Below are 24,582 nucleotides of genomic sequence, written 5' to 3' on the forward strand. Positions count from 1 at the left end.
CATTTATACCCATCTTCATTCTTTCATTAAATGTACTAATCATAACATATTCATTATTTTTCTGTGGTGTGGTACAGCAGCAGACACCAGCAAATCTGTTTTTACTGTGCACGTGGAAACTGTGGTCCATGAATCTTGATGCATTCCTTAATGCATCTGGAACACCTGAGAAGTCTGATAAGGTACAATGGTATATGTTTTTGTTAAGAGTGGCAGAAGCACCTAAATTATATGAAAATCTTCTATTTTGAGGGAGAGAAAGTGTACATAGCAGAGATTAGATAGTGATTAAACAGAAGTTTCAAAGTTACTGTGAGATGATATAAAATTTCCTGCCGATTCAACAACTGTTCATGAGTGCACACAGTCCAATAAAAAACACAGTTGTTAATGCTAGTTAATCAAAGAATTGAGCCAAATACTTTGAGTTTGGTGAGTATTATACTGCACTACTATGAGGCAGTATTGTTCTTTCTAAAACTGGTGCGGCTTGTTGCTGTAGAATAGACCAGGTTCAGGCCTGCTGCATCTAGCTTTGTTTGTATAACTTGAGCACTGATCCAGGGCTCAGTTTTGAGATTTTTTCTGGTTAATTGGGTAACTTGTTTAAATCAGTTTGTTTGTTTTTTATATATATATATATATATATATATATATATATATATATATATATAAATTGTACTTTATTCATCTGCTTTTACTGTATTTGTGTTTCTTCCTACTTTATTACTAGTGGCATTGACTACAACTCTGATCTGCGATATATAACAATAGGTATCCTTTTCTGTGCATTTAAAGTGTTTGAGTCTATCTGCTTTATTTTCTAAAAAAAAAATATATATATATATATATATATATATATATATATATATATATATATATATATATATACACACACACACACACTTGTTTCCCACCTTTCTAAGCTAGTATAGTCCAGTTTTTAGGTTAGTGCTGGATTCAGGGCCGTGTTACAAATCTCTGTGTTTGCCCATACCTTACTTGGATAGAAGGAAGTTCTCTGTTCACCTGTGAGAGAGGGGAGCTTTGAGCAGCCTGTTTGTCTCTGGAGGAGTGGTTTCAGCCCAGAAATTAGTAGTTTATTGGCCATTTTGGCCTAATTTCTATTGCTTTCATTTCCCTGCTATAAATACCGTATTTGCCCGGCTTTGCGTGCCGGGTAGCACCAGTTAGCTAGGGTAAAACTATTCCCGGCTCCACAAAGTCTCCTCTTCAATTTTTCCCTTGGAACTAGACAAACTTTCAACTTAAGCACTCAAGCCACACATTTCTCAGCCTGGCACTTACTCAAAACTTATAGCAAGCACTATAAACCCTAGCATTAGACCCTCCTGTACTGTACAGAAGGACAAGGCTCTCTATTTGACCTTACCAGCCATCCAGTAAAACAGTCCACTGTACCTATCCAGGCATGTCCAAAGGGCAGTTTCAGGTATACTCTCCAGTCCAACTGGTGAATCTGAGCATTTTAAGGCAATGTTACAACTGCCTCATGTACACAGTCAACCCCCTCCTCCTACCACCAAACACTAATACATGCGAGAGATGCAATTATACAGCCAAACTGGAGGCCAAGCTCTCTCAACCCAAGACTGGATCAGACAGTCAAGAGGAGAAGGGAAATACTTGCATCACACCACCAGTCTCACATAAACCCATTAAAGCAGCACTGGAAAAAAAAACACACATATACATGAAAACATACTCAGAGGCTCAAATAAAAATCTGCAAAACCAACATAGATCTCCAAAGCAAACATCCAAGCAACCTCCACCCCCAACACAAACCATGAAACACATACCTCACAAAACCAGTGTGCCATTCAATTGCAGCCCTTAAGGCAAAATAACATACCCAAAATACCAGTAATAGGTGACTCCATAGTCAAGCACACTGATGTCCCACTCACAAGGCTGAATAAGGAGAAGGTTACTGTTAGCTGCCTGTTGGGCACCAGGATCCGCCACATAACACAAGCACTCAGGTCACTACAGAACAAGTACAAATATGACTCTGTCATTGTCCATGTTGGTGTGAATGACCTGAGCCATACCTCTCTGGACTACATGAAAAGAGACATAGAAGAGCTCTCTGATCACGTAGCCAAGGCCAGTATGACCCTGACCCCGAGTAGCATCCTGCCCTCACCAAGAATTATACCACGGTATAAAGAAAAAAATTCTCAACTTCAACAATTGGCTAAGTTTCTGGTGTCATTCAAAGGGGATCCAGTGTCTGTCTGCCTGGGATGACATGCTCGACAAGCCACGCTGCTTCGCTAGAGATGGCTTGCACCTTTCACCCTTAGGCTTTCGAATACTGGCCAAGGCTCTTGCACCCCCATAGTGCCTTTTATAGGCAAGGCTCAAAAGACAAACCTACCGCTGTAGATAGCACAAGTAACAAAAAACTGAGGGTAGTGCTAGTCAATGCCAGAAGTCTGACCCTCAAAATGCACGCACTTGAGGCATTCCTCAGTATGGAGAAAATCGATATATGTGCAGTAACAGAAACCTGGTTTAAGGCTCCAGAGAGCACCCCAGCACTACCAGGCTACATCTCATACTATACATTTCGGCCACAGAACCCAAACCGAAATACAAAAGGCGGGGGCGTATCCATATTCATCAAGGATACCCACACCTCCAGGTTAGTGGCACAGCACGATGCTTCAAGGATTATCCACGTGCAACTAACAATGGGCAAAACTGCAATTCAAATTGTAGCTTGCTACAGATCACCCACCATGTCCCAGGACCACCATTCCGCATTCCTGGAAACACTGGGAAACATAAAGGTCCTACCAAATACCCTAATATTGGGTGATTTCAATTATTTAAACATTAACTGTGAGAACTACTCAAGTACCAACTCCCTTGCCCAACATTTCCTAGAATTTATAAACTCAAATGCCCTGGTTCAACTGGTCAACAACATATTGGACCTGGTTATCACCAACATGGGCGACCGGTGTTCCTCACTGGAGGTCAAACCTTTGCTGGTTAGATCGGACCATAAACAAATCACTTTGGATATCCACATTCCGACTCCACCCTCGGACAAGAAAACCACCATGAAAAACTTTTCAAAAGCAAACTTCATGTTACTTAAGACCGAGGTGGAAAGTTTCAAAGCCCCCATGCTGAAGGATAATGCTGTCCAAGCTGCAAAATTCCTTACTAATGCATTCTACGGGCACCTACAAGCATGCATGGATCATGCCATCCCAGAAAAAACCAAGACTCACTCCTCCAAGAAAAAGAAACCAGTCTGGGTGGACTCCTGCCATAAAGAAGCTATACAACAGAGGGAGGAAACTAGTACAGAAAAGAGTAAAATCCCAAGAAGGGAAGACATCCCTGATCAGTATCAGCACGAAACTACGATCCCTCATAAAATCATCCAAGACGAGCTTTGAAAGAAAAATTGCCAAGGACTCCAAAGATAACCACAAGGCATTCTTTAGCTATGTCAAAAATCTAAGTGGCAATGCTCAGATCTGCTCGGAGTTAGTGCAGAATGGCACAAAATACACTGAAAGTACAGTTGTGTACATCTACCATAAATGTAGATGTTCGAGTGTCTTCACTGTTGCAGTCATGACTGTAGGGTTCTCCCCTGCCGGCAGGCAGCCCTCGATCGGCTAGAATCCCAAAGTCTGGGTCCGGCGTCGGCTGTTCAGCCATGCTCCCTGACGTCAGAGTGCCAGGAGTACAAAGCTGACAGCCGACGCCGTCTTCTCCAGTTTTTCTTGCCCCAGATGTCAGGAGTCCCAAAATGAAAAAGGTCCCAAAACCTTTTCAAATACACCTCAGAAGAATGGTGAAAAGTAAAAATAAGAGGGGACAGGAGGGAGGGAAACCCAGACTGCAACAGTGAAGACACTCGAACATCTACATTTATGGTAGGTGTACACAACTGTACTATGTTCATCGTGTTTCACTGTTGCAGTCATGACTGTAGGGTAGAATCCCAAAGCTGAAAGAAAGGGAGGTGGTCATAAAGAAGAAGGGGCGGCTAAAAGGCCCTGCAAGACTGCAAAGGCAAAGCCTGCCCTAGACTTAGAGTAGAGAGGCAGATTGTAGTGCTTAGAAAAAGCATGCACTGAACTCCAAGTTGCAGCTTCCAAAATGTCTTTGGTAGGAACTCCACTGAGGAAGGCCGCAGAAGTGGCAGCAGCTCTGGTGGAATGAGTCCGTATACTCCCTGGGATTTGCTTTCCATGGTGTGAATAACAAAATCTGATTCCATGAGCAATCCATTTAGAAATGGTCTGTTTTGAAATGGCTTTACCTTGGGAACTTGAAGCATAAGAAACAAACAATTGTTCTGATTTCCTGATGCCCTTGGTTCTGTCCAGGTAAAAACGTAGTTGTCTGTGTACATCCAAGGAATGTAAGATCCTTTCCCCTTTATTTTGAGGATTGGGGAAAAAGGTTGGCAAGTGGATAGTTTGATTTAAAGCCACTTTGGAAACCACCTTAGGCATGAAGGTAGGATTAGTCCTCAAAGATACCCTGTCTTGATAAAAAATAATATAAGGTTCCACAGCCATAAGAGCTTGTAACTCTGAAACTCTCCTGGCAGAGGTTAGGGCTAACAAGATAGCTGTTTTCCAAGATAAAAACTTGATGTCAGAAGAGGCAACAGGCTCAAAAGGAGGCAAGGTTAGTTTTTCCAAAACATAATTGAGATCCCAAGCAGGAATGGGAGGAGATCTAGGAGGTCTTAAGTTCTTAGCTCCTCTGAGAAACTGTCTCATGAGCTGGTGGGAAAAGATGGGAGGGTCTGTATTATAATGAGCAGAAATAGCAGAGGCATGCATCTTAATGGAAGAGAAAGAGAGACCCTTATGTAAGAGATCTGTCAAGTAAAGTAAAATTAAGGTAATGTTAGGAAGAAGAGGATCAGAATCCTGAGCCTGCATCCAGGAACAAAATCTTTTCCATTTTCCTGCATAAGATTTTCTAGTACTAAGACGTCTGGCTTCTAAAATGACATCCATAACCTGCTTGGGTAGGAAAGAAGAAATCAAAGGCCCTGGATTAACCAGGCCGCCAGGCTGAGAGTTCTGACATAAGAGTGTAGAACCTGACCCTGATGTTGTTACAGAAGGTTCGGAGACTGAGGTAAAACCCAAGGGGGCTCCAGACATAGGTTTTTTAGAGTAGGATACCAAAACTGCTGAGGCCAATTTGGAGCCAGCAAGATTATCATCTTGGGCTTGTCCTGTTTTATCTTCAACAGGACCCATGGAAGAAGAGGAAGAGGCAGAAAGGCATATCCCGAGAGGTTCCTCCAACTGAATGACAGGGCATCCACTTTCCAAGCTTCTCTGTGGAAAGTCCTGGTGCAAAAATTCTGTAGTTGATGATTGAGATGGGATGCAAACAGGTCTATGTGAGGACATCCCCAGACTGCTGTTATCCTGAATATTTTGGTGGATCCGAAAGGTTTCTGCTCAGACTGTCTGCCAGGAAGTTTTGTTTCCCTGGTAGAAACTGAGCTTGAAGAGCCAGATTGCAAGCTAGAGCTGTGTTCCATAGATCCATGGCTAGTCTGTAAAGGGGGTAGGAATGAGATCCCCCTTGCTTGTTTATGTATCACATATCTGTGGTGTTATCTGTCCGTATTAGTAGTTGTCCTGGTTGTAAAAGATTCCTGAAGGCCAATAGAGCTTTCTGAATGGCTAACATTTCCCTTAAATTGATATGCAGGTGCTTCTGATCCTTTGTCCAAAGGCCCTGCAGACAGTTGCCCTGAAAATGGGCTCCCCAAGCATAATCCGAGGCGTCCGTGGTTAGAATCTGAGTGGCAGGAGGCAGACGGAAGGGTTTCTCTTTGTTTAGAGCACATGCCCTGGACCACCAAAGAAATTCCTTTTGAAGGCAAGGAAGGATGGAGATCAGTATGTCTAAACTGTGGCAATGCTGAGACCATACACTTTTTAGGTACAACTGTATTTTCCTCATGTGTAGTCTTGCATATGGTACGAGAAGGATGCAGGAGGCCATGCAACCCAAAGCCTGCAGGAATTTCCTTGCAGAAGTTGAGTTAAAGTTGCCAAGGTTTTGAAAGTTGAAGCCAGCTGTAATTGTTTTTCGGATGTCAGAGATGCCATCTGGGTTGTGGTATTTAGAAGAGCACCCAGAAAAGTTATCTGTTGTGATGGTATCAAATTGGACTTTATGTTTACAGAGAATCCCAGGAACTTGAGGAGGTTCTGTACAAATTCTAGATGCTGGAGTAAGACATCCTTGCTGTCTGCCTGAATTAGACAATCGTCCAGATAAGGGTAAATTCCCTTGAGTCTGCAGTAAGCTACTACTGGAGCCAGGCATTTGGTGAAGACCCTGGGCACAGTAGATAATCCAAAGGGCAGCGCAGAGAATAGAAAGTGCCTCGATCCGGCTATGAACCTGAGGTATTTTCTGCGATCCTGCCTGACGGGAATGTGTAAATATGCCTCCTTTAAACCCAAAGTTACCATCCATGCATTTTTGGACAGCATTGGAAGTAGCTGCTGTAGAGTAAGCATCTTGAATTTTGGAATCTCTAGAAAGGTGTTCAAGACCGACAGATCCGGAATGGGTCTCCATGAGTTTTGCTTCCTTGGGACTAGAAAGAGCCTTGAATAAAACCCTTTTCCCCTCTCTGAAAGAGGAACCAGTTCTATGGCATTCATAGCCAAAAGAGCTTCCACCTGGTTTAAGGCCTCCGTCCATTGATGTTTTGGAAGGTCTGGCCATCCGCTTGGCCTTGGCAAGGTATGAAAATGGAATTTGTAACCTCTTAAAACCACATCCAAAACCCATTTGTCTTGGGTTATTTGAGTCCAATTTTGATAAAAAAAAAAAAAAAAGAGAGAATTTTCCTCCGAGAGGGGCTTCCAGGGAAGAAATTCCTGTAGCCCCACAGAGGGAGTCATTGAGTTTGTTTCCTTTGAGATTGTGACCTGTCCTCTCCTCCTCTAGGGGTGGAAGCAGTCCACTGTCTTGGTCTATAAGCAGCTTGTGATTGAGGCCTCCCTTTGGAACGTCTATATCTACCCCTGAGGCCTGTCTGAAGTGGGAAAGGACCAATTTTTTGAAGGCCAATTCCTGCTAAATCTAGGAGGCTGTACTTGTAAGAAATCTTTAACTGTTTGCATCGATTTCGCCTTATCTTCCATCTTTTTAATCACCTCTTCAGCTTTCGATCCAAACAAAACATTAGGCTGAACAGGAGCATCCAATAATTTTGCCTTTACCTGTTCAGGTAAATTTTGTTCCTTTAGCCATGCATGCCTCCTAATGACTGTGCCAGAGGCCGCAGCCCTACAAGAAGCCTCCAAGGCATCAAATCCACAGTGTAAACCATGCTTCCCAACCTGTTCATAAGTCATGTAATTCCTTGTCCTCTGCACAGGCAGAAATGGAAGTAAGCTTTTGTTTTAAGACCGACAATAGAAATTGCTGGTATTTAAACATATGAAACTGACAGTTTAAAGCCCTAATGGACAAAGTAGCAGAAGTGTACACCTTTTTGCCCCATCTTTCTAAGGATCGAGAATCCTTTTCAGTAGGAGTAGGATTTTTGGCAGAAGCGGCCTTAGCTCCCTTAGGACCCTGAGAAATGGTTTCAGGGTCAGCAGAAGGGTTCTTGTATAAAAACTGATGGGAATCAGGAACCCTGTAATATCTATCAGGTTTCACAGGAGCAGGAGGAAAAGTCAGGGGTTTATGTTGGGGAAGAAGAAGAAATTCCCTCAGCCTTTTCTTGGATTCCGAATACTCCTGTCCTTCCCAGTGGAAATGTTCCCTCATTTCATGCAAAGTTTCCCCAAAAGAGAAATCTTCAGGGGGAGAAGCTGAAGGAATGGATTCTTCAGCATCAGAATCCTCATAAGGAGGGAAAGAATATTCCTGATCAGAAGAAGAAACTGAGGAAACAGAAGCCTGATCAGAGGAATCATAAGAAATATCCTGCCCTGGCCTTTTGTCTGGAGGGGGATGAGAACCCCTAATCATAGTAAGTAAATCCTCCGCCATCTTGAGTAACTGTTTCTGTGACTTGGGAGCCGGTTCAGAAGAAGCCTGTGTAGAAGTCTTTGATTTTGAAGGAGTCTTTGCCTTTGTCTTTGGCTTTGCCTTTATTATTAGTAGCTGTGTAGGCCTGAAAACCCCTTAGGAAGCCGGTACCTGCACAGCGGCTCCGGACTCATCCGAAGGAGCATTGGCCGAAGGTCCTGCAACAGAAATATTTAAAGGCCTGGTTGGCTCCTCATGAGAGTCCGTTTCGGCCGTCTGTTCTGAAATGGCCGACAACAGAGGCTGCAAAGGTGCCTCACTGACAACGGCCAAACCTGAAGCTGGCTCCACTTGTGCGCTATCATCAGATTTAGACCTCGAAGGCCTGTCTTTATCCTTGCAACATTTATGAACTCCGGTAGCCGGGACCGTATCAGACGACATTTTGTAGTTAAAGCGCCTACCGAAGTAATGAAAAGCAAAAATCGTACCTTCGCTGAATTGTACGTTGATTGAATCTAGCACAAAACCGACAACTAGCTACGTCGTGGTCAGGGCCCAAGCAAGGAATACAGTAAGAATGAAAATCCTTATGAGTTATTTGCTTCCCACATGAAATACAATTATTAACTTTTTCTGACATCGGAGTGGAGCAAGAAAAAAGTTTCCCCAACGGGGTACTTAGCTTTGAGTGGAGAAGAAAGTCTTCGGACCAAAATATATCAGTAAAATTCGCCAGGAGTCCGCCGACCGGCAAATGCGAACTGCTATCACCGCACGGCAAGAAAGACTGGAGAAGATGGCGTCGGCTGTCAGCTTTGTACTCCTGGCGCTCTGACGTCAGGGAGCATGGCTGAGCAGCCGACGCCGGACCCAGACTTTGGGATTCTGGCCGACCGAGGGCTGCCTGCCGGCAGGGGAGAACCCTACATTCATGACTGCAACAGTGAAACACGATGAACATCCAACTGATATTGCCAACATCCTGGCAGACAGTTTCAGCGCAAACTTCACCCCCCCTCTCACCCCCAAGAGGGTCCATAACCATACCAGAAGAATGTAGAGTCCCTGAAATCACAGACACTCAGGTTAAAACAGCCCACTCCAAAGCCAAAAACACAGCATCAATGGGACCGGACAGTGTCCCAGGCTGTATCCTACACGAACTCAAAGACTAACTAACCCCTCACCTAAACACACTGTTCAAACTCAGCCTCTCCACAGGCTATGTACCCATAGAGTGGCACACAGCAGCGGTTATTCCGCTCCACAAAGGTGGAGCCACAACAGACCCCGGGAACTATTGCCCTATAAGCCTGACTAATTTGGTCTGCAAGGCTATGGAGCACATCATCATGGAACCCATTAACAGAGACATTGGGAACCTCCAAACACTGGATCCTACCCAGTTCGGCTTTGGTAAGAGCAGATCATGCCTCATAAACCTGGTGGACTTCTTTGAGACAGTTACCAAGGCTATAGACAAGGGAAAGGTGGTACACAGAGCCTACCTAGACCTCGCAAAGGCCTTCAACACCATTCCCCATTCTGGTATTATAGACAAGCTCACCAGCCTGAACATAAACCCCTACGTCACAAGATGGGTTGCCAACTGGCTCATGGACAGAACCCATATGGTGAGAGTTGTGGGGGCTAGGTCCGACTCTAAATCGGTTACAAGTGGAGTTCCCCAGGGCTCAGTCCTGGGACCCCTCCTGTTCGGCATATACTTCTCAGAGGTACCGGCAAGCACAGGAGGACTATGGCTGACCAAGTTCACAGATGACTGCAAACTAGGGGCTATAATTGACTCTCTGGCTGACACAGACATCCTCCAAAAGGGTCTCACTGAGACGGATACCTGGTGTCAAAATCATGGCCTCAAGCTAAATGCCAAAAAGTCCATAGTCATCCCCTTTAGAAAAAACACACAAATTACCACATAGGTGGTAGTGCCCTAAATACGGAAGACATAATAAGGGATCCGGGGACCCAAGTAGATAGTAATCTCACCTTTGATAATAACATTGCCAAAGTGGTTACAAAATCCTTCTACGTGGCCCACCTAATCACAAAAGGGTTCGCATCCAGATCAAAAGAGGTCATTGTGTCCCCCTACTCATCAGACCCATCAGGTTACAATGCCCCATTTGGGATGTACCTTACAAGACACCTGCAACAGCTGGAAAGACCACAGAAGTACCTCACCAAGGGGATCACTGGCCTCAAATAGATGCCCTATGCAGCTCGACAGAAGAAATTACAGCTGTACTCGGTTGTATACAGCCTACTCAGAGGTGATCTCTGCCTGACATACATGGCCATGTCCAACCCAGAACTGATGGACATGCTCCACCTAAAGAAAACCTTATCCCCGTGAGCCACATGCTCTAGGGATCTAAACCTCACCACAACAATAAATAGGACGCGCTGGAGGGATAGATTCCTGCCACAGAGACTTCCATGCTTTGGAACAAGATCCCAATCTACATTAGGCAGAGCTCCTTGCTAACACCCTTCAAAAGAAATCTTGACGAGTGAATGGGAAACAGAAAGTGTCACTCTGGGATCACTTCAGTGGCTCTGCTGGACAGAGGCACAGGGAACTAATTTAAGGGGGCGGTGAAAGCCAACAAATTCTGGCTAGGCTTATAAATGCCTTCGGAAAGATAGCCTAGTACCTACCTATGAACCTATGAAATTCAAAATGTAAAAGTGAGAGGCCTATAACAGCAACATTAAATAAAATAACAGATATTTGAAAAGTGAATTAAATAACTCTGCCTTAATTAAAGGAGCTATTAGGTATTAGTGAAAAAGATATATGATAAAGCAGAAGTAAGACATCTGGCAAAATAAAATGTAACTGACCTATTACAACATAACAATGAAAGAAAAAAAGAAATGAAAAGCTCATTGTCAAGAATTTTCATGTAACACTTGTATATAAGCACGATAAAAGGAAATATCCTCAATGGGACAGTTATGACAATATTGCTGCAAAAACAAATAATTTTGCTAAAGTGTAGAAAATGTGAGAATCAGCTTTGCAGCTGAATGCATGTGGCTGAACAATGCTATGAAAAGGATTTAAGTATGCTAAAACACACAATGTGCAAGTTGGCCACACACAAAACAATTTGAGACAAAAGAATGAGTTACCGATCTAAGCAAAGTATCACAGAATAAATTCTCAAAGTGTGGTGCGCAATCTAACCTCTGTGGCGGAGTGCTATGCCACATCTGCTCTGCTTCTCTTTCAGCTCTTCCTGTTAGGGGACACCACAGCGGAGCATCTGTTTCCATTTCTTCCTGCCCTCTGCATCTTGCTCTGTTACACCAACCACCTGTATGTCCTCTCTCACCACATCCATAAACCTCATCTTAGGCCTTCCTCTTTTCCTCTTACTTGGCAGCTCCGTTCTTAGCATCCTTTTCTCAATATACCCAGCATCCCTCCTCAGCACATGTTCAAACCAATGCAATCTCACCTTTCTAGCTCCAAACCATCCTACCTGAGCTGACCCGATAATATACGGATTCCTAATCCTGTCCATCCTTGTCACATCCAGTGCAAATCTTAACATCTTTAACTCTGCCACATCCAGCTCTGGCATTTGCCTTTTTGTCAATGCCATCGTCTCCAACCCATATAACATAGCTGGTCTTGCTACCCTCTTGTAAACCTTCCCTTTCACTCTTACTGGTACCTGTCTATCACAAATCACTCCTGACACTCTTCTCCACCCATTCCACCCTGCCTGTACTCTCTTCTTCACCTCTCTTCCACAGTCACCATTACTCTGAACTGTTGATCCCAAGTACTTAAACTCATCCACCTTTGCCAACTCTACTCCCTGCATCCTCACCATTCCTCTAGCCTGCCTCTCATTCAGACACATATATTCTGTCGGGATCACTACATAATCTTGAAAGTTTGAAATACCGAATTTCAAACTTTTGAGACTATAGCCGAAACCCGTAATTACCGAAAAAGACCAGAAGCGTGAATTTCAAAATCCCAATCATCGTGAATTTGACATTCGCGTTTCTGTGTTGCGGTATGGTGGAAGGTCAGGTAAGTATCTATGTTTAAATGTGTTGGTTAGGGGTTTAGTGTGTAAGTGTGTGTTGTGACTGTGATGTGTGTGCATGAGGGGAATGTAGATGTGTTGTGGTATTTCGTGTGTTTGTGTATGTAGTGCAGCCTTGGAGTTAGAATATTTAAGTAGGGGGTTGTGGGGGCACAGGGTGGCTTGCCCCCCTGCTTGTCTGTAGTTTAGGTTTGTGTGTTTGTGTTCTGGGGGAAGGTGTGTGTATGTGTGAGGTGTATGTTGAGTGTAGTTTTCGGTAGTTTGAATTTCGCGGTTTTGATGTTTCGGTATTTTAGTGTTTTGGGTATTTGGTCTCGGGATTTTGGGCATCGGTAGTTCGGATTTCCAGGATTTAGTAGTGGTTCTATTCTGTCTTAGTCCTGCTGACCTTTATTCCACTCCTCTCTAGAGCATACCTCCACCTCTCCAGGGTCTCCCCAACCTGGTCCCTACTCTCACTACAGATCACAATGTCAAATGCAAAATGCCACATCTGGTCATACATCTAAAATATTGATATTGAAAGAAATTGTTATATCCTTCATTATGTAAGTTGTTCACTTACTTAGGCCATTAGGCAGTGCTACTGCATCAGAACATGCTCTACTTCAGATATAAAAAATAAAAATATAACATTCAATTCCACGTAGTTGGAGTAAAACACCTTTAGTTTTTGGTAATTTTATCTGCCAAAAGGTTGGGATTCAGAAAATAATTTATGACATACATTTAAAAAGTGATGCTTTTTTTCATAACAATGACACTTTATTTACTAGCCTGGGCTGTTTGCCAGAAGATCATCCTTTTAACTGAGAGCTTGACATTTAATGAGTTGCGAATGCTTTGCTGGAAGTTAAAGTTGCTCTCAGAGAAATTAGGCAGATAAGCAAAAAAAAAAAAAAAAGAGCAAGCAGGCGTGCAATTAAGAAACAGACTACGAGCACTTAACAGGATGACTTGTGTAGTTACTATGGTCGAAGATTCTTACACTGACACATCCACAAGATGCAACAACGCCTGGACAGAGAGAAGCCATCAGCTTCACAATGCAGAACACTTTGACTGCCATGCAAACTAGAAACTATGTTTCTATACTTGATGCTCATCATGGATTCTTATTGTTATTACTGTTATTATTATTATTATTATTATTATTATTATAGTAACATTGTTATTAATTTCCATCACAGTGAAATAAGATTGCTACAAATTTATTTCAATAGCAACCAAAATATATCTAATTTCTGGTATTATTCAGGTTTCTTAGATTATAAAGTTGAACAATATCATGAATCAAGCTATGATCAGTTATATTTTCCAGATGTGATATTTGAGATACCATCACATTAATTTTTTTCAGTATAACTGGAGTTCCATCACATCACTTCAAGTTCTACAAACATCAACAAATTAAGTTGTGAGTACACCACAAACTACAAAGGTTTTCATGCAGAATGGATAGAGCAGTAATGGTAGATATGAGATGCCACTTATGGAGTACTACAATACTCCCCTACGAAGAACTGGTCCATCACGTCCTCAGCTATTGAGAGTCACATATTAAGGAAGGAGTCCTGTGTCTGCATCATCTTAAGAATTAAAACCAGTTTCAAGACAGACCAAGGCAGAACCATTCAGGAAAATTGATTTACAGTAATATACAAGCCAATACATTTTTGAATATGAAGGAATGGGATAATGTATGAAGTCAGAACAGTTGCTGTGAGGAAACAGTCTAAATTAGTTGTTTTCATGAAACAAGAGCAGCCTAGGTAATGTTTGTATAAATATCAGGTGGCAAAGTACTGAGAAGATGCTGGAGACTTCGGTTCACAGGAAGCAAGGAGTCTCACGCTTACTGTAAGAGAAAAATGAAGTTTCACCCAGGACACCATATATGTATGTGTATGTATATACCTGAAAACAAATAAAACAATAAATAAAAAATTAAGTATAATGTCAACTGTAAAAACCAATAATTGCTAAATAATAAGCACTCCAAAAGCAGTGAGTGAAAAAGCTCTACTGCAACAAGCTGATCAAAATTATAAAACTGTGTTATTGACAGTTCTGTGAATATATATGCATTTATATGTATGTATCCACAGACTGTTTCATTACTACATTCATTATTACAGCTACATTTTATTTTGAGAAGCCTTTACATAGTCTACACGTTTATAGGTTATATGGTGTTTTAACTATGTAAGAACATTGTTTTACTATAGGTATTTGTTCTGAAGAAATATCCATGAATGATTTTTTTAAAGGCAACAGTGTGTGACAACTGCATTTCAGGGTTATTCCTTTTAAAATGCTTATTCGGCGATATATTACTTGAGGGCCTCACCAGTTTGTTTCGCACAGAAGTGGGCATGTCGCGAACTGAGTGACAACCCAGTCTGCATATGTAGTTAGCCTTCAAGTAATCGCGTGTTCATACATGATGTGAGAATGTTAATGTGAATTAAATGTCCATACTACTTCCAAAACACAAAAGGTTAATGCACTATAAACCCTTACTGTAGATGATAGAAGAATCAGTTTAATTTATTAACAGTCACCACCTTGTTTGTCATGCAACTGTCTACAGGAAAGACATATCCAGCTAAAAATGGACTCTGTTTAGAACTTTCATTCTTTTAACATACCTCACAACAACTTCATCAGAAACAGATACACAGTTCTTACAATATTAAAGTACCAAATCCAACACATCACATGATCAATTTACTTAATAGTCATTAAACTTTAGCTTAAATCTGTTTTTTAAATGTACCAACAAAATAATTAAATTCTTCTATTTTTAAAAAAAAAAAAACATTTGATGTTTATAACATAATTCAGACCTGGTGACGTGCCAGAAGATAAAACATATCTGCCACAATACTTTCTTAACTTAAAAGTCTTGTACCTGGATACGTCTTTCCCTTACCAACAATGTTTTTTTGTTTGTTAAACATTATAGTCTGTGGCATCAGACGTGATCACATATTGGGTAGACTGTTGAGAAACGTTGATTTAACTGTGTGAAAAAAATCAGATATATATCATGCAGTTAATAATTCTGAGTTGCCCGCTTTATAAATTATAGAAGAGGTAAAAGTGTATAAAACTGAAATTGTAGAAATGAAGAGAAATGTAAGCCTATAAGCTGTAAAACATGTAGACACTTGCATGGCAAACAAGGTGGTGACTGTTCAGAAATTAAACTGATTCTGAAGACAACATTTTACCGTTTTATTTATTGTTATATTACATGTCAGTGCGCTTCAGAGGGAATGCATATTCATGAATGACATATCACGGGGTGGGTTTTAGGCAGGGCTTGCTACTGCACATCTGGTGAGGCCCTCATGTAAAATATCGCCGCTTACTCTTTAGTAGGAAAAAATAAAACAGAATAAAATATAAGAAGGAAAATTAGGTCATGCATATAAAAGATGACCCCCTCTTGCCTCTAATTTTGTTTGTGTGTCATTACTGCATGTCATATGTGTTTTGAAAGGGAGAGGAAAGTGGAAGAAGTAATACTACAAAAAAATTGTTCCTTAGATGCCTTACAGCTGTGCTGTTAATTTTCAATAAAGGATTTGGCTTCATATTTGATAAAAAGTTGACATAATGCAAAACGACGTGGTCGGTCATCCCAGGCATGAAAATGGGTCCGTTTTAGATACAGTACGATGAACTTCTGGCAGCTGCCCTCACTTGGAAAAATCTTTATGGCTCCAGGAGTAATGTTCCACAATGAATTACACTGAATGCTTTTGAATGGTATACACGAGCATGAGATGGCCACCGGCTTTGCTGCCAATCAGGACATAGTGGCCAAGAATGGGTCTAACACAAAGCTAATTGTACAGACTTCACCCATTAGCCTAAAAATTCATAACAGTTCTTGACAGGAATTCCTGGAAAAAAGTGCTTGACATGTTTAAGAAATGATACAACAAGTCCAACTTTGTTGCTGTCTGAACCTTCCATAGCCTCAGTTTTATTATGTTATGCTTATAAAAGCATGTTAATGCTGTATGGTACTTTGTTTTTTTCACTGCTTATTCCTACCAGAAGGAAATGATTTGTCAATATATGCTCACTTTTAGACAGATAAAAGAGTTACAGCAACAAACTACAATCAGAAATATAGTAGTCACACTTTTTTATGAGTAGAACCACTTGCCAGTCAACATAAAAAACTTAGTCCTAAAACATCAGTTCTATTACTAAAAATATAACCCTAAAATCCAAAGCATTTTCTTCTTTGAATAATTGAACATATTCATGTTCTCAACTATTTAGTGATGTACACAGTGATAGAAATACTAAAAATGCGCAGTTGTATTTGTGTGCCTGTGTGTGTGTGTGTGTGTGTGTGTGTGTGTGTGTGTGTGTGTGTGTGTGTGTGTGTGTAAATGTATGTCAAATGTTGGAGAAATCTCAAAAAACTATACAAAGTATGACAGACATCAATTAAAAAACTGCAATCTGAAATTAGTCAAAGTAATTTATGCTTCTAAATTCATAAGGGAGGGATCCTTAAGCAAATGATCTCCCCTTTATTCTAACAGCTTTTAAACAGAAGTACTTTAAACTTTAAATCTCTAGTGTTCTCAACTGACATCACCAATTACTGAACGAATAGCATACTTAAGTTCCGTTAACTTTCACATAGATGTGTTTTGTATGATTGGTTTTAAAGCATTACATAGGTCTTCTGTCGATGAATGTAAATTAGTACACCCATACTCAACAGCCTACGTTAACACAATGTGTGACACCAGTTAGATAAGGTAGTGTCATGTGCTACATGCACAGATTACAGTACCAACATAACATTTAGAAACACATCTATCAGTTTATAAACAACTCCCATGACTCAGTTCACTAAAAATAAAGTTAGCATATATGGCTAATTATAAACACCATCCTCAAAGACTTCCAGAACTCCAGCATTTCTATGGAAAATCCAGATTTTCTGCTTATAAAATCAGATAATTAATAAAAACAAAAACACTGATTTGGAGGTCAGATGTGTTTGACAAATTTTATTTTATGAAGACACTGTGATGACAGCTGGACTACATGTACCTTAATAGGGTTTCTATGAATGCAGTCTCACTTGTGAGGATACTGATCTTCTGGAACATCATTTATACAGAGTCGTCACAATCATCAATAAAACCACAAGGAAGCAAGATGTGCACAGCTGCATGCATACACGTACGCACACACACACACACTCATGCGTCCTAATGAGGTTTTTTTTTTTTTTTTGCTGATGCACTTAACATTTATATGTGTATGAGTTTTGTTGAAGAAAGTGCATCATAAAATGCAAGCATCCCTTATCTCTTTATCAAGACCCTTTAGGATGGCTGCTAAATATTTTATTTATGCATTACTATAGCAGCTGTGGCTCTGCTAGGAGGAAGAGATGCCCCATGAGGTTATCTGCAGAGAGTAAGAGACACATCATAAAGGAGTTCTCAAAGCAAAGAGTGGATGTAGTGAATGTCAAGGGCACAGATCCTCTTTTCATGCTACTCCTGGAATACAGACTCCATTTTCTAAATGTGAACAACACAGCAGTTTATTTCTTATTTTCTATCAGCCTTAATTAGGTCTAAATACTTTAATCCATCAGGTTATCCCTTGTGCTTGCCACCATTTGGCAATAGTGCAAATGAATTACAGTACATTCCACTGCTTTGAAGAGCACTCATGGTGCTACAGCTTTTGTCACAGTAGAAAATAAGCGTTTTGAGAAAGTTTTTTATAGACCCGAAGATACTACAGTGACTGAATGTAATCCTCAGCCTTGGAAACATTGCAACAAGATGAATTTTGTAATAAACTCTGTTCAGCTCTCAAAACTTTCCCCATGTTTTATTCTAATGCTGTAGTAATACAGAATATGTTTACCTAAAACATATTCATAAACAGTAGTATTAGGCTAAATAGCGGACAGTCGTTACTAAGACCACTTTATTCTCACAGCTTAGTCTTTGTTTTGCTGCTTTATTAATTTGCTGATGTGACAAGAACTTGCAGTCTAGGGTAAGAATCACTTTCTGGCATTGCAGTAACATATGCAAGGCATTTCTAATTTTCCATGGATAAATTGCGATTTCCCAGACTTTTTCAGTGGTGAAGTAGTTTAATTAATGTCACACATTTCACGTATCTCTGCTGCCTGGCTTACTTAGCAAGGCTTCCAAAAACACACCTGCACAACCAATACATAGACCCCCCACCTTTGTGATGCCACATTTCTAGACATATTGAAAATGCACAGCTCCCACCACCCCTTACCACTAATGCAGAATTCCTGGAAGTTGTATAATGGACTGTACCCCCACATGCTACTCCCCCCTGACATAAAAGCAGTAGTGGTGTCAATAAATTCAATCCAAAGACTCCACATCCCATACATTCATGTCCCTGGACGAGTGTAACAATAATTAAATCACCTTTGCCGACCTACAATGATCCAGTCAGTAATACAATGGTGGTGAACCTTTTGAATGTCTTTTTTACATGATATCATGTCTCTAGCAGCAGAAAACTGCAGAAAGGACCTCCTTCTGACCATCTCAATTATTGTTATCCCCTGTCAGCAGTAAATTTTGAAACAAACTTCGCTCTTTCCAGTCACTTCTGTAACAGCAGAAAAATACACATTTAACTTCCCATCCACCTCTTCTTAGTGTTAGCACATCCCAAGCCAAATTCTATAGGGCTTTCTGTGACAAAGCTGATTCACTTGTTTGCACTCTAACAAAAATAATATGAAAATGATTTATGAACACAACTTCTTATGAATGTCATTTGTACCTCATAGCACTCCACTGGGTAAGTATTATCGGTGAACTTAGAATAAACGCTGCACTTGAACGTTTAGTCCTTCTGGCAACAAAACAACCAGATAAGCAGATCAGAAGCAACATAGGAGGTATTGCACAACAAAAGCACCTGGAGACCCCTGATCAACATTTTTCTTTACTTGAATAACAGGACAATAGGTCCCAGTAGCTCAAAACAGAACTGTTTTGGGAACTCATTAACAGTTTGCAAGTATGGTATACAGCATGGTGTAATGCTCATCAGTATGCAATGCCTAGTGGGAAGGCACAATGCCTAAGTCCCTTTTATCTTTCTGCTTTATGCCAAACTTTTCTTTACAGCTTTTTGGCATGCTGTAAAAAAATCAGTCATATTTACTTCTTTGTGTCTATGCAAGATGCTCACCACTGTCATTACTGAACTGCACTTCTCAGCACTTAGAATTCAATGTTTTGTCTTATTGCAGTCATATGTTTTGTCTTAGACTGCACTATCACTAATCCTAACCTAACAGTAGGCTTTGCATTACATGACCACTTCTATCTTCTTTCTTATTAAAACTTTTGAGATTATATTATAAAATTTAGCTTTTTCTCAAGCATGCATATCTTTGAATTATATTAGAAAGCTGAAAGGAAAAGCTGTGCATGTAACTGATCACTGAGAACATATCTAAAAAAGAAGTTTATGCAAATTTCACAATAAAAAGTTATAAGTTAGTTACAGTAGTACAGAACAGCTGGGAGAAAACCGCAGTCACAAGCAAATTAAAAACTCCATTTACCTGGCAATTTATTTTACATTACTATGGAGAGCTAAACCCTTTAAATGATTTATTGATGTATTGATTGATTATTGATTCATTCATAAACAGTAGTATTAGGCTAAATAGCTGACCGTCATTACCAAGACCACTTATACATTCATTCACTCTCCAACATCATTTAATCCTACACAGGGTCACAGGGGAGTCAGAACCTGTCTCTGCACTCACTGTGCATAAGACAAAAAACTAATCTTGTATAGGATGCCACTTCACGTCTCACACACACACACACACACACACACACACACACACACACACACACACATGCATACACACACACACACACGCACACACAAGCGCGTGCGCCCATGCATACACACACACACACACACACACACACACACACACACACACACACACACACACACACACACACACGCATGCATATGCATGCACGAGCGCACACATACACACACACACACACACACACACACACACACACAATGAGCATAATGCTATGGCCAGTACTGATGACTGCCAATTCACATAATGCCACAGGATGTAGAAGGAAATGAGGGCACCTGGTGAAAAGCCACATGAACAACAGGAGAATGTGCACAATCCACACAAAGGTGGCCCAGCCAGTAACCAAACAGAAGAACACGTAGCTGTAAAGCAGCAATGGTAACTGATGCACCATTGCACAAACACCATATACAGACATCATATCAGTCATGTTAAACAAAATGTCAGTATGTGAACTTATCTGTGACGCATGGTGAAAGGCTGTAGCAGTATAGACTCAAAAAGGAGGGAGGAGAACACACCACATGTAAACAATTTTAGGTTTATCACCCTGATTCTGTGTGACTCTGTGAAGAGAGGCATAGTTAATCTTATCAAGACTGACAAGGTATCCTGATCTCTGTTTGATACGGAACACTATGGGATTGTTAGGTGGAGTTGCTGAGTTTTGAACCCCCAGTCTTCCTTTGAAGAAATACCAGTACTGCCTAACAAAGGACGTACACAGCATGCTGCCTATCATGACCTTGCTTTGGCATTCGCAATTATTTCCATAAGGAAATAATTGACAAACCAAATATACTGAATATCATTATATGTACAGCTCTGTGGGTGAACACTGGATAATCAACAAGATGCAGCAATTCAATGTGCAGGGGGTTACATGGTCCTCCTGATGAGGATTGCCAGTGGTGCCTCTCAGGGCTCTGTACTAGGATCAGTTCTTTTTTGGACTGTTCTAAATATTGGAAATGGCTCTGGGTAACCAACTTCACCAACGGAAGTGAAATGGATTACATAATTACCTCAGTAAAGGATCATAAAGATGGTTTACAGCAACATAAAGCTGCTACAGTAATACTGAATTAGCTTCAATATAACAAGTTAACATCACCAGACACGATAAAAAGAAAATAAACTATTATTACAAAAGGAATGGTCAAATTATAGCAAAAAACAAAACTGATCTGCAAACAATGGCAAACACTAATCTAAATGTTGTCCAGTATGTGTTTCCTAACTCTGAACTGCATTTTTGTTGCTCATCTAATTCAAAATAGAAGGTCCATAGATGGAGTTTCCAATAGTTTATTCAGTTAAGCAGGTGGAACACTCATCCATCTACCTGCTTAACTGAATAAACTACTGGAAACTTCAACAAGGTATCTTCATTCCTCCCACAGGAAGGGTATCAGAGAGAGAGAGAGAGATTGAGAGTCTCCGAGATGTGCCATCTATAGTGATTTTATTTGGACTGATCCTTTATACTTTGTTTCTAATACGAATAACTGTGATCACACCATAGATAATGGGATAAAGCATTTAGGAGTTGTCTCTGCCCATTAGTAGTACAGGGGACAGTCCTAGGGTAAGGATTTGTTTCCCATTCACAGATCCAAGTTGCGCTTGAATATGGAAAGGGATGAACTTTGTTTAATGTGTATGACAGGTCTGTTTCAGAGCAGTGGTATCATCTGCGATCTATACCTGCCCTCCAACCCATTCAGCTGATGTTGCAAGTTTATATCCCTAGACCAAGCATTTCTAATGCCATTGGAATTGCTGATGTGCAGTAAATCCATCAATATTGAGTCACAGGATGCCTTGTATGCGAGACATAGGCCACCTCACTGCAGTCTGCAGAATATTGAGTCTAATGATAGGGCTTTGAGTTGGTGTATGTAGGGCATGTTGTTTATGCCTTGTATCCTTTTGTAAGCTTATACATGCGTTGTTTACATACTACAACAGAGTGAACAACATGGTGTAATTTAACCACACCGTATGCTTTTGCACCTGATATTTTCTTTACTACATAATACAGTGCTTACTTTGTCTTGATGGTAACCAGTATATTTGTGATCTGCTCTGTGGAATCATTTGGTAAACAAACTTAATTAAGTAACCCATTACTAATCTGCAATTACCAGAGTTAAATATTTTTTTAAGTTGTCCATGTGCTAACAGTTACTCTTGAATGTATCAGATCTTATTTCATTTGCAGTATGCTAGCAAGATATAGCCATCTTAGTCTAGTGCAATAACATCTTCTGCAGTATGTGGTCATATCAGAGAAATTCAAGTACAATAGTTAGAAAAATTACTGTTTTCTATTTTTGAAATTGCCAAAGAAAAGAGAAAACCAAATACGTTCTTGATGTTTATGAAATGAAAAAGTACTGTCTTCTCGACAACAGCCAGATTATAGACAATTACAATAAGTTCCTTAGAGTCTGGAGATGCAGCCATCCATATTAAGGTATATAGAGCTTGAAAGACCTGTTGCAGGAAACATGAATTCCAGACAGATATCCATTCACAATTACACAGTCGCCATATCACTAAAATCTGTATTAGCAGTACGATTTTAGAGTACCTAATACATGTTCAAGTATTGCTGTGGCAGCACATATACTAAAAATTGGAACCATACAGAGAAGATTACCATGGCCACTGTGCAAGAACGGCACACAAGTTCATGAAGCATTCCTTATTTTGGCTGATAAATTCAGCTCCAACTTTACCCTCTCTCCCCCTCAACCTTCCCTCAGGAAACACCATAAAATATAAATCCCCCTACTCTCACTAGGGAACATGTCCTTAATGCTCTATCTAAGGTCAAGAACACTGCATTAATGAGGCCAGACTATATCCCAGGATGACTTCTAAACAGCATGAAACAAGACCTATCAAACCTTCTGGAATTGCTATTTAACTGCAGCCTCCAAACAATTACAAGGGGTGCATGACTTCCCAAAGGATACTATTATGCATTTCTTGCCATTTAATTTTAGTCCGTGGCTCTGACACCAGTTGTTTGTCTGTGTCAGCCCTTCCTGGCGAACATTTGTGTCAGTGTGAGATTCAATGACAGCTCCTAATTTGCAATCATCTGCACGTTTAGTCAGCCAGAGACCACTGACATTGTCCTTGACTTCAGAGAAGTAAAAGCTTAAGAGGAGCAGTTCAAGGAATGATCCCTTGAGGGTCTCCACTTGAGACTGGCCGCTTTGTAAAGGTGGACTCCCCAGTTTGAACTTCCTGGGTCCTGTCTGTGAGACATTCGGTTATCCACTGGGTGACATATGAGTTAGTATCTAGCATCCTGAGTTTGTCAACAATGCCTGAGTGGGGTATTGTGTCAGATGCCTTGGCCAGGTCAAGGTAGGCAGTGTGAACCATTTTTCCTTCATCCATTGCTTTGATTACCTTCTCAAAGAAATCTACCAGGTTGACTAGGCATGATCTGCCCTTGACAAAACCAAACTAGGTTGGGTCCAGTGTCTGGAGGTTTACTATATCTCTACTGATCATTTCCATGATAATTATTTCCATGGCTGTACATATAAGACTTGTGAGACTTACAGGTCTGTAGTTCCAGGGTCTGCAGATGGCCCACCTTTGTGCAGAGGGATGACTGTTGCTGTTCTCCATTCATGAGGCACAAAGCCTTTTTTGGAGGTTACAGTTAAATAGTAATTCCAGATGCCCTGATAGGTTGTGAATCATGCCATACAGAAAGCATCCTGGGATATTGTCTGGTCCCACTGATGCAGTCTTCTTGGTCTTAGAGAGAGCATTAAGGACCTGTTCCTTAGTGATAGTAGGCGGAGTTATATTTGATGGTATTTCCTGAGAGAATGTTGACGGGGAGAGAGGGGTAAAGTTGGAGCAGAATTTATCAGCCAGGAGGTTTGCTATATCTTCTGGCTCAGTATAGGTGACTCCATTTACAATGAGCTCTGCACACAATTATGTATTGCCTTTGATGTCATGGACATAGCTAAAGAATGCTGGTTGTCCCTGCCCTGGGAGGTCAAACTTACCTCAAATTTGGCTTTGGTAGACTTCGTTTATCCTCCGAGTTGTTTTTCTAGTTTGATGAGAGTGCTTTTATCTTGCTGGGTGCTGTTCCTCCTAAGTCAGCCTATTGATTTTTTGATTCCGCCAGGGTAGCTTGTTTTTTGAGTTAGTTCAGTACTTCTTCCTGTTGGGTACAGCTGCCTCTATGCAGTTATTAACATGCATGTACAGGTTTGTGTAAACAGTTCTGCATAGACAGCAGTGTTCTCAGGATTTTTGAGGACTTGACATTTTGCCAGGTTATCACTTAATAGCAGGAGGTTAGCCTTAGAGTAGTTCCTGGATATTCCAAGTTTAGCTAGGTGTCCAGGTTTTATTTTTACTTCAAAGGAGACCATTTTGTGATTTGATTAAGCCAGAGCAATTTTTGGTGCCCCTACAGGTGACAGTGGTTTGGTGTTTACCCTACAAGAGTTGACACTGACATTAGGATGGACCCAGTTCTGTATATCTTGGA

At 40.8% G+C, this 24,582-nt stretch overlaps 1 non-coding gene across 1 annotated transcript; it reads left to right on the forward strand.

Annotated features, from left to right (window-relative positions):
* The first annotated feature begins 22,656 nt into the window (after positions 1–22,656).
* On the forward strand, positions 22,657–22,760 carry LOC122790174. Its single transcript, XR_006362939.1, has one exon. It is a non-coding gene; the product is annotated as a U6 spliceosomal RNA (small nuclear RNA).
* Positions 22,761–24,582: the final 1,822 nt, after the last annotated feature.

This window comes from Protopterus annectens, chromosome 15.part0, assembly GCF_019279795.1.
Source record: "Protopterus annectens isolate FY-2018-M chromosome 15.part0, PAN1.0, whole genome shotgun sequence".
NCBI classification, from domain to species: Eukaryota; Metazoa; Chordata; order Ceratodontiformes; family Protopteridae; genus Protopterus; species Protopterus annectens.